Genomic DNA, 11,806 nt, shown 5'->3' with positions numbered 1-11,806 from the left:
TCCCATCCAAAAAATATTCTTTCCCTCCTATGGTTCTTTCACCCTCTCGGGTTGATTCCCACTCATAGGTTTTGTTAGCTAAGTCAAGTAAGAATTCTCATACCTTTCCTTCATCTGTAAAGGATGTGAATCCCTTAGGGCACATAGACTCTATCATTTGTTTAGTTGGGTAATCAATACCCTCATAAATTATTTGATATAAATACCATAAGTCTAGGCCATAGTGAGGGCATTCTTAGAGTAGATCCTTGAATCTCTCCATAAGTTTGGAAAATTACTCACTAGGCTTTTACCTAAACTGAAGGATATCACTTCTAAGTTTATTGGTCTTGTGTGTTGGGAAAAACTTCTTAAGGAAGACAACCGTAAACTGTTCCCATGAGGTTATGGAATTTGTGGGTAACCCATACAACCACTTCTTCGCTTGATCTTTCAATACAAACGTGGTGAACCTAAGCTTGATAGCATCATCAGAAAGTTGTTGGATCTTAATTAGAATACATACCTCTTCAAATTCCATTAGAAATAGGTATGCATCCTCAGAGGTCAGCCCATGAAAGTGGGGCAACATACTGATGTACTAAGATTTGAGCTCAAAATTGTTGCCTTGGTCTTGTGGTAGAACTATGCAGGAAGGTTGGGCTGCTCTAGCAGGGTAGAACCTATCTTTTAGAGATTTAGGTGGAGGGTTTTGTTATTGGTCTGCCATATTGAAGGGTTTTAAAGAGAACAAACGTATAGGGTCACTACTTGTTGGATCTCTTATTTCTAACCGATTATTAGTATTATGTACCCACTTAACACTCATGCAATAGAAAACTACCCACAACTAGAGTAAGACAAGCACAAAAGAATGGAAAGAACAACATTTTTTTAATTACTTTTTTATTTTTTTTATGTTTTTGGCCTTTTGGGAGCTTACCGGTAGGGATTGCTCAGGTCAATTCCTGAGGTACTGTTACAAGGTGAAAACCTATCTTTATCATACTGTGAGGCTTGGCAACCTCCATCGATACAACTATTATTGCAAGTTGTTCATCTCAGGAATTTAATAAAAGAAAAGGGAAAAAAAATAATGTAAACAAAGCACTCTGATATACCGAAAGAAAGCAAAAAATAACATGGAACTGTCTCCCCGGCAACGGTGCCAAAAACTTGTTTGAGATTTTAAAATTTAACTACAAGTGTACAGATCAATGTAGCTATGGGTTGCACACACGGAGAGCAACCACTTTATTTCTTTGCTTCTTTTAATGATACGAAAGTGAACCGATTAATAATTGTGATCTAATTCTAACTACCATCCTAAACATATGTATCTAAAATAATGTTCTAACCATTCGTCATCTAAGAATTTAAATACGCAAGCCATGTAATTAGAATTAAATAAATAAATAACCAAAAATAAACACCTCACTTAATTAAAAAACAATGAAGGAAAAAAAATATTGAAATAAAAATAAAGTAAAAGAAATGGGATAAAGCTAGAGAGAGACTCACAAGTAGGTTTCTCTACTTAGCCCGAGAGGTGCATCATAATATGAGCTTCCCTACTTGACCAGAGAATCATTCTTACAAGGGTTACTCTACTTGGCTTTAGGGAAAGGGAGCCAATTAAAATAAAAACCAATAAAATGATGGTTCTATGGCTAGGAGGGGCAAAGCCAACACATACGCTAGCCATAAACCTTGGGGGAAAGGAAAAGTAATAATGTAATGACTGGAATTAAAATCCTAAATTAAGAAAGAAAGGGTAGTTAGGAGAGAGAATGAGAGGGGGTGAGAAGATTACTAAAGGATTCTACTTACTTGAACTTCAACCCTTGATCTGAAAACTTGATCGATTTGAGATACTACCAGTACTAAAACCCAGATCTAAAATAAACCAAATCTGAAATTTCTTGTATAAGAGAAAACAAATCTAAAGAAAAAATTGAACTTGAAATAAATGCTCCATAGCTTGTTCTTGTCACCGAGAACTAGAACTTAAAAATTACAACTTCAATTGCTTAAATAATAAAAATAAAAGACTGAATAAAAAACAAAAGTTCTTGCATTAATTGAATAAAAAAAACTTACAAACTTGTTTAAAGCATAAACCTAGAACTAAAGCTAGAGAAAGAAAATTAGAGAAAGAGATAGAGCAACTAAAAAAAAAAAAACCCTAAAAGAAGAATGAAGTGCCTCCTCCCCTTGTGTTAATTCTATTATATAGAGAATGGGGGAGGGAAGCTAATGATTTTAGCTTCTAAAAAAATAAGATTTTTTTTTTATCTTGTTAATGAGGTGGAGGAGAGAGAAGAGAGAAAATGTGTGGAGAGAGAATCTCCCACAAATTTTCTTGCATTTTTTTCCTATTTTTTCTCCTTTTTTCTATTTTTCTCTCTCTTCTTGTACAAGAAACCCACCTTGGCCAATTTTTCTTGCTTGGATTTGGATAATATTCTATTTTAATAAGAAATTGCATCCATATCCTTGTCTTTATTTTTCTTCTTTCTTATTTTTTCTCTCTCTTCTTCAAACTTGCGTACAACCATATTGGCTGATCTCCTTTAAGTGATAAGTAGGAGAGAGCAAATCTTCTAAAAAAAACCTCAACAAAATGGCAGCTAAAAGGTTCGAACTTAGACCTCCTAATAAGCAAGGGATTTTGCACACCACAACTCACCAACTACACTAGGTAGTTGTTGTTATAAAAAATGAATATTCGATCACTTAAGGATGTAGTCCATCGATCCTTGTTGGCATTCAGAATATTCCTTATACCCCTGGGACAACTGTAGACGGGCTGGTTCTGTATCTCAGTTCAATTCTGATCCATTATTCTTTTTTCTGGCCGAAAAAGAATAATCACTTGTACGGTTGACTAAACGAATGTGTACTTTTAATTGAACACATCCATCTTACTCAGAATTTCATCCTCTTCGCAACCATAAAAAGAAATAGGACCTCTTTACATGTAAAATTGGAGATATAGCGCCCGATAGTCCTTAAGGCCTTGAAAATATAAAACCTGCAAAAAGAGAGTAAAACCCAAGGTAGCTCCATTCTAAATATGTAAATTGCATGTTTTACAACCCTAGATTTCACACATAAATGTGCTTATCACTTCTCAGTCCGAGGTATGGGCATCTCCTGAATTGCCTTGATCTTGATAGGGTCGACTTCAATGCCTCTTTCACTCACCAAGAACCCTAACAATTTTCCTGCTGTTGCCCCAAATACACACTTCTGATGGTTCAACTTCAGCTAATACTTCTTGATCCTTTCAAAGAATCACCTTAATGCAGGAATATATCCCTATCGATCTTTTGACTTTACTATCATGTCATCCACATAGACTTCCACATCTTTGTTCATCATGTCATGTAGTATGGCTATAAATGCTCTTTGATAAGTTGCCTCGGTGTTCTTTAGCTCAAAAGGCATCACCTTATAACAATTGATTCCCCATGGAGTGGTGAAGGTTGTCTTTTCACGATCCTTTGGGTGCATGCTCACTTAGTTGTATCTTGAGAATCCATCCATAAATGATAACAAGGCATGCCCCATTGTGTTATCAACCAATACATCAATGTGAGGTAATGGGAAGTCATCTTTAGGGCTTACCTTGTTCAGATCCCACAAGTCTAGGCACATCCGTACCTTGCTATCTTTCTTTGGCACTGGTACTATGTTAGCCAACCATTGGGGGTACTTCACCACTTGTAAAAACCCTGCATTCCACTGCTTCACAACTTCTTCTCTGATCCTCTCACTCTATTCTGGCCACATCCTTCAGAGTTTCTGCTTTACCGATTTTGCCCTAAGGTAGGTCGGCAATCAATATTGCATGATATCAAGGTTTATACCAGGCATATCCTTATATGACCAAGAAAATACCTCGATGAATTCCTTTAGAAGACTAATCATCTGTTCTGCTTCTTCATTTTCTAGGGTGGTACCAATTTTTACCTTTTGAAGGCATTGGTCAGTTCCTAGATTAATAACCCAAGTATCATCACTGATAGGTTGGGCTTTCTTTAGTTTGTACTATTTTATTAATTCTTGATATTTATTAAGATCATCATTAGAAAAAGGAGGCAAGTCATACTCGGAATCAAAATTTCATTCATGAAAGGAGTAACAGACTCGACATACACAGAATCTGGGCTTTCCTCAAGAGGGGAGGCCAATATGAAATCATAAACAGAAGATTCAACAACTGACTCGACTACAGACTCGATGGCTGTTTTGATACTTTCATCAGTGGTATCCAATTTGATTGACTCAATAGTGTGAGTAAACTCCCCAATGCTAATCCAGTTCAAGAGCGGTTCGATGGCTCGATGGATGAGGAGATGTGGCAATGGGCCTCCTTCTTTTGTTGAGAAAGTTGCTGCTATTTCTTCAATGGTGCAATGGTTCTCCTGGATAGGTGCCTGCTTCTTCACAAATACCAGCTGATCAACCTCGTGTTCTAGGAAGCCAAACTTTCTAAGGGGTGAAGATTGGTGGAGACTGCTCAATTCTCTTTCTATAAAGTCCATCTTTTCCATCCTATTGAGGGATGCCATCCTGTTGCCTTGGTCACATCTTTGACCACCTTCACGGACCTTCTCGTTGCAGTTGATTCGAGCACAATACATGCAAACCATCATTCTTTTTTCTCTTTTTTGCTTTTCATATACACTTCTTCCTCTAAACGGACGAGGCTTGGTTCTTGTAGAAGGGAGCAAATGTAGCTTTTCAAATCGGTGGGGAGTTTAAACTCCAGGTGAGCTTTATCTTCTTTTCCTATTCTCTTTTCAGGAGGACGCGAGAACTTGGTGCCTCCTTTGACCGGATCAATGTTTTATGGTTATTAGAGGAACCCATTCTCAATTAGTGCAATTTCTGCTATCGCAGTGATGCAACTGTCTTAATCACTTTCCTTGACTAACATTTGCTGTTGCTCTACCTCATGAGTTTCCCAATCAAACTCATCTTGAAAGAATACTTCAAATATGGGTTCCATCTTTGTGGCGGTTTCATCAAACCATAGTTCAACATTTTCACAAAAGAAAAAATCTTCTCCTTCCCTTACGAAGTACCCGTTGAGAGTAGGGTAGTAAGAGGCAGATATTTTCCTAGTCATTCTTAATATATTTTGCCCTTTGCTACTGTTCTTGCTTCTTGGACTGGGGGTTTGAGGAATGTACCCAAGACCACTCCTTCCTTTACTAACTACTAGTGTATGTAATTTTGAAACACCCTGATGATACTTTCCCAATCCCATCCCTGGAAAGTATTGTATGTTTCTCATCATTTGATTCACTGGAGGACTCCATATAGCTTCATAGTTGGCCAGAATCTTTTCATCTGGAATTTCCTTGGTGAATGCTGCACAAGTTTCCTCTATTTCAAAACCACTAAGTTGAACTTCCTAGTCTTGTTCTTTTCCCTTTTCAATGTTGGCTAAGGTGTTCACCACTTCGGGATCTCTAGCTATTATAATCACCTTTCCTTCATGAATGAATTTCATTTTTTGCTGGAGACTAGAGGACACTGCTTTCGCATGATGTAACCAAGGCCTTCCCAAGAGCATGTTGAAAGATGCCGGTATATCAATATCAAACTTCACCAGGGCCGATCAACACAGTGATGGTGAGGATGCCAAGGATTTTCCTTTTGGTGTTGTCATATGCCCGTATGATTTGGGTTGATGGCCTCATCTCTTCCAAATTGATGCCAATACTCTTTGTCGATCTTAAGGGTAGAACATTCAAAGTGGACCCGTTGTCAATGAGAACTTGGGAAACCACCTTGTCAAGACATTCTACCATGATGTGTAGAGCTCTGTTGTGCTGAGCTCCTTTGGGGAGTCCAGAGCCTGAGAACATCAATGACTGTACTGCATAAATTACCCCTACTATATGGGAGAGATGCACCATATCTATCTCGATCAGCACTTGCACATTGGTGAGAGATTTCAAGACTGCTTCATGATGTGTGGGGGAGGCCATCAACAATCCTCAAATCGAGATAATAGCCTGGGACTTCTTGAGTTGAGCTAAGACTGGATTCTCTGGTTCTTTCTTCAAGCCACTGGTTCCTATCTCATTAATCCTTGATTGTTCTATGGCTAGGGCCTTGCCTTTGTAGTCTCTTCCACTTCGAGTTTCCATCACACCGATAGGTTTCTTTACATTGGTCTCTGTGGGATAGCAATCTTCATCATCACTGTTTGTTATGGTAATTATCCCTACCATGGGGTCATCTTCTTCCTCATGTTCCTCTTCACTACTTGGGGTAGAAGGTCGAGGTCCTTCATAAATGTCAAGGGCCCTGGCTCGCACCTTCTTGACTGCATTGGAAAGCCGCACAACTACTATATCTATCATTTCTGTAAGTGTGGAATGTCCCCCTATTTTCTCAAGGATTATCAACTGCTCGGTGTAGCATTGTTCGCTAATGCCTACCTCACCTAACATTCAGTCAATTCCATCGACCTCGAGTTTTATCTCAACCAAACGCTCATAGACACTACTCATGTGCTCTACTATAGGGTTTACTTCACCCTCAAAGGTGATCTCATAGCCTTCACTATCCTCTGAATCTGATGCCAGATCTTCTGCTTCTATGTGAATTACGAGTGCAGGCTGAATAGCATCTGTGGGATCAATCATTGGGTCATCTTCACCGATGGCAAATACTGAATATCCTCCCAGATCTCTTAGAGAATAGTATCTAGACTCATCATCATCATCATTATGCCAAGGCCCCTGGTATTCATCCCAATCTAGGTAATCACCATCAACTGGAGAGCTAGAGTCATCTCCATCCTTCTCATCTTTGCTTCATCCTTATCATCATCCTCTGTGTCACTCCCTATGTGGATGAAGGAGGCATGCTCTTTGATTTGTTCTCCCACTGACAATGCTATCACTACTCTAAGGAGGTCATCCGTGACTTCTTCAATCATCTCTGGACTATCCTCTGAAGATATAGTGGGCTGAATTAGAGAAGTGGGATCACCATCCTGGCCTTCTCCTAAAGCATTCACTGATCTTGTTGATGAGGTCATCTTTGGGGAGTCTGGTAGTGCAAGCATATCTTCCAATTATACCCTTCCATCCATCCTTCTTTTGGGTTGTACACCGAACCTTGAGAATGGGATTGGTATGAGGGTGATGAGGGATATGAGGCGGGGTGGTATAAAGGTGATGTGACAAAAGAAATGGGGTATTGTGAGGAAGATAGAGGGTGATAAGATGATGAGGTTCTTTCTCCTTGATAGTCTGGTGAAGGTTGATGATATGGTGGAGGTTGATAATATGGTGAAGGTTAGAGGTATGGTGGAGGTTGGTAATATGGTGAAAGTTGGAGGTATGGTGCGATCGATTCTTCTGTTGATGAGGAAGGATGAATATCAGATGTCTGATCTTTTGATCCTTCTTCTAATAACCCTTCTATTTTAGGAGCCTTCATGACCTTAGCCCTTTGAATCATGGGCCCTCCTATAAGCACGGGTATTCATGTGATTCTTTCGAGCTCGTGACACAATGAATTGAGTGGGATCACTCTCTATTTCTTCTTCATCTAGGTTGTTCACATGATCATAGAGCATGGGATAACAAAAGTGTTTATCCAACTGATACATATGAATAGCCCTTCAGAAGGAGTCTCACTCCTTCTGACAAGCATCCTTAACGAATCCACGGATGTGCCCTATCAATTCTGGAGGAAGGGACAACTTTTGCACAAGATGAAACTTCTCTTGCCATTCAATATGCCTCTCTTCTTGGTATTTCTTGGCATTCCTAATAAAATGGGTTGGATCAGAGAACTTAGGATCCCAATTTTTCCACTCACTCATTGTTGCCAACATATTGATGGTTTTATGATCTGGGAGGGGATTGGTATTGATATTAAGAGATTGCTTGATCTTGACTTCAATGGTCCCATTGTCTACCAAGTCTTGGATCGCATGTTGCAAACCCATGCATCTTTCAGTGTTGTACCCCTTCGGAGTGTGGTAAGCACAATATTCATGATCTCTATACCAAGCTAGAGAAGGGTTGCTGATTACTCTTAGAGCCACTGTCCCTCGCTATCCTTATTTCTTTAGCTTTTCATACATTACTGTCACGGGCATTTCCAAATCAGTAAACTACCTTCTTGGATGAGGAGTCTTTTGGGAGATTGCATCTACTTATATCACAACTGGTTGTGAAGGGGTGATAGGAGAGACTAACTGTTGGACCGCACCTACCATATTGGTTTTGGGACTCTTTCCCCATCCAACTCTAGTGTTCTTACCTACATCTTGGGAGGATCCTTGATACTGAGCTTCCATTAGGATTCTATTTTCCACATGTGTACCAGTGGCTATCAAGTCATTAAAAGTTTGTAAATGTTGATAGTAAAGGACATCATAATAGGGCTTTGATAAGTTCTCAATCAACTCCACTTGCTCTACTTCTGAAGGCCGGTCTGCCATCTTGGTTGCCTATCCCTAAACTTCATCAAGAAGGCGGTGAATCCTTCTCTAAGTTGTTGCCTCAACGTCTCAAGCTCTCGTCGCTTCACATCCACTTTGGTATTGTCCAAAGTAGCTAAGAAGAATGCATCCAGAATGGAGTGAAAAGATCAGAAAAGAAGTTACAAAATAGTGGAATGTAGGATTTTTACAAGTGGTAAAGTACCTCCAATTATTGGCCAACATAGTACCAGTTCCAAAGAAGGATGGTAGGTGTTTGAGATTTAAAAGAAGCCGCAAGCATATGGATTAGTGTAGCTATGGGTCGAACAAAAGGAGGGCAGCCACTTTATTTTTAGCTTCTTTAAGTAACACGAAAGTGCATTGATTAATTTTGGTGATCTACTTCTAACTACCATCCTAAAACAAATGCATCTAAAAGCGTCCTAACCAATACATCTAGGAATTTAAATACTTTAAACCACACAGATAAAAAGTAAATAACTGAAAGTAAAAGTGCCAAAATAAAAAGCAATAAAATAAAAGTGCAATTAAAAGGGAAGAAAGCTAGAGAGAGGCAAACAAGTATGTTTCTCTACTTAGCCCAAAGGATGCACCGCAAATAATGCAAGCTTCCCTACTTGACTAGAGAGTAATGCTTACAAGGGCTTCACTACTGAGCTTTAGGGGAAAGGGAGGCAAAGTAAATAACTAAAAGTAAAGGCAATAAAAAGATGGTTCCACAGCTAGAGAGGGGCAAAGACAACACATAGTCTAGCCAAGGACCTTGGGGGAAAGGAAAAACAATAAGGTAAAATTGAAATTAAAAACCTAAGTTAAGAATGAATGGGTAGCAAGAAGAGGGAATGAGAGGGGGGCTAAGAAGACTTATGTAGAAGCCTACCTACCTGAACATCAATACTTGAATTAAACTTGATTGTTTCTTATTTGATTTAAAATACTACTAGCCCTAAAAACCAGATCTAGAATAAATCAAATCTGAAATTGCTAGGCCTGGAGAAGACAAATTTGACTTGAAAAATTTATACTCCACACTTGGTTCTTGTGACTTAGAATTAAGCCTAGAATTAGAAAGTAAAATTACAACTGAATACCATGAACAATAAACATAAAAAACTTGCATTCATTAAATAAAATTCCATTACATAAGTGCTTAAACTAAAAATAAGAAGAAGACTTAGAGAAGAACTAGAGAAAACCCTAAATAAAGCTAGAGAAAAGAAAACCCTAAAAGTGAAGTGCTAGAGAAAGAGAGAAACCCTAATAGAGAAGTGCTAGAGAAAGAGAGGAAACCCTAAAAGAGTAGTGCACCCTCTCCCCTCTTGTCTATTTTTATTTATAGGGAATAGGGGAGGGGGAGTCCAACGACTTGGTTGTGATGAGTTGGAGGAGAGAGAAAAGAGAAAAAGAGAGAATCTTGATAGGGGAGAGTCCACGATTTAGGTTTCTTAATTAGGTTTTTTTTTTTTTAAGATTTAAGGTGATGATGTGGAGGAGAGAGAAAAGGAGATAGGGGTCGAACGATTTTCTTTCTTTTTTTCCTATTTTTTCTTTTTATTTTTTATTTTCTCTCTTCTTCACGCTTGGACAATTTTTCTATGCTTTCTTGAATGATTTGGGAAATATTCTAATTTAATTGGAAATCCTGTCCATGCCTCTTGTGCTTTAAGTAGGTGGAAAATAAGTGATCTTCAACAAAATCTCTTAAAAAATAGGAGAGAAAGTCTTCAACGCACAAGGGAGAGAGTGTGTCATCCAAGATGGTCCCTTTTACTTTGTTGGCATTTGAAAGATTCTCTTCTACCCCTGGGATAATTGCAGAAGGGCTGGGCCTACATCTCAGTCCTGTTCTAGTCCATTAAACTTTTTGTAGCCTAAAAAGAATAATCACTTGTATGGGTGCCAAAACGAACGTGTAATTTTAATGCAACACATCCATCATGCTCAGAATTTCATCCTCTTCACAACCATGAAAAGAAATAGGATCTCTTTATGTGTAAAATTGGAGATATGACACTCGATAGTCCCTAAGGCCTTTAAAATACAAAACCTACAAAAAGAGAGTAAAACCTAAGGTAGCTCCATTGTAAGTATGTAAAAATGCATGCTTACATCCTAAGATTTCACACATAAATGTGCTCATCAGAATTCCCCCACACTTAGACTTTGTTAGTCTTCGAGCAAAATAAAAAGAAAAAGAATAAAAACTCTAACTCACTTTCGTAGGAATCACGGTTGCACTTAGCATGTGCAACAAGCCTTTAAACCCCTAGGTCACCCCTAGTGGATGAGTTGTGTCTCGTGGGTGTTTTCTATGAATATACATCCAAAATTTAGAAAAAAAAAATCTCAACCTTGGCTAAAGATAAGGATTATACTGATCTGGAGCAAAGATAATTCCTCTTACACTTGATCTAGGGACCCCCACACTTGAATTTTTATTACCCCATATCAATTCCAGACATCAGCATATTTCTTAATTTGGAACTCACCTTTTCTCTTTCAAAACATCCTTATCTTAAGGCAAGACCACTTGTGAAGTAATAGGGAACTAAGGACTAAGGCGTTGGAGTGTTCTTTTATCAAACATGTTACCAAGGCATTGATGACATTTGCAAATACTTTCCTGCTGTGTGTGTGTTTTTTTTTTTTTATAATAATAAACTCTATCCTACTCCACTACTGTTGGTCTGAATGACATAGTGAAGCAAACACCAGACACCTAAGTTACTCTGTAGCTTTGTTTTTTGCATATGCCCACTTAAACAGTGATGCTAGAGTTCTTTCAGAAATTTCTTCCCTAAGAGTTTCGATCAAGACACCATGTTCCCTAAGGCACAATGCCCTATCTAGTTCTAAGGAAATCAACTCTCACTTTTCATTTATATTACTTTCCACTTTATTTAAAATTATGTATTTGTCAATTCTTGCCAATTTAAAAAGAAGTTCTCAACTCCAATTCAAGAGTACAAGGACCCCACATGCTTACATATGGTTCTACATCGTAAAACATGGGTATCTTATTTTCAAAAGAGAGTCCCACCTCAAGACACAGGCTCATTTTTCTCAACAGGGATTTTATATTCAAGATGGGTGCCTTAATCAAAATTATTACTTTCATACATCAAACAACCAAATGGTATGGTCATTAGCCAAAAGCCAAAGTAGGACTTCATCCTTAGCAAGCTAAAAAACAAAAATAAAATCAAACTCAAACAAAGAGAGAAAAACAAAAAGGCAAAAAGAAACTGGTTTCCCTCCCCCACACTTAAGTCATGCAATGTCCTTAATGCATAGAAAGAATTAAAAGCACAGACAATGCCAGTGGGTCATACATGGGTAAAA

General features: G+C 38.3%; 1 non-coding gene across 1 annotated transcript; it reads left to right on the top strand.

The window, feature by feature from the left end:
• Window positions 1-215: 215 nt before the first annotated feature.
• Window positions 216-322, top strand: LOC122080461. The gene has a single exon (XR_006140755.1). It is a non-coding gene; the product is annotated as a small nucleolar RNA R71 (small nucleolar RNA).
• Window positions 323-11,806: the final 11,484 nt, after the last annotated feature.

This window comes from Macadamia integrifolia, chromosome 5, assembly GCF_013358625.1.
Source record: "Macadamia integrifolia cultivar HAES 741 chromosome 5, SCU_Mint_v3, whole genome shotgun sequence".
Lineage (NCBI taxonomy): Eukaryota > Viridiplantae > Streptophyta > Magnoliopsida > Proteales > Proteaceae > Macadamia > Macadamia integrifolia.
The sequence above is the reverse complement of the archived record's forward strand: the minus strand, read 5'-3'. Positions and strand labels throughout refer to the sequence as shown.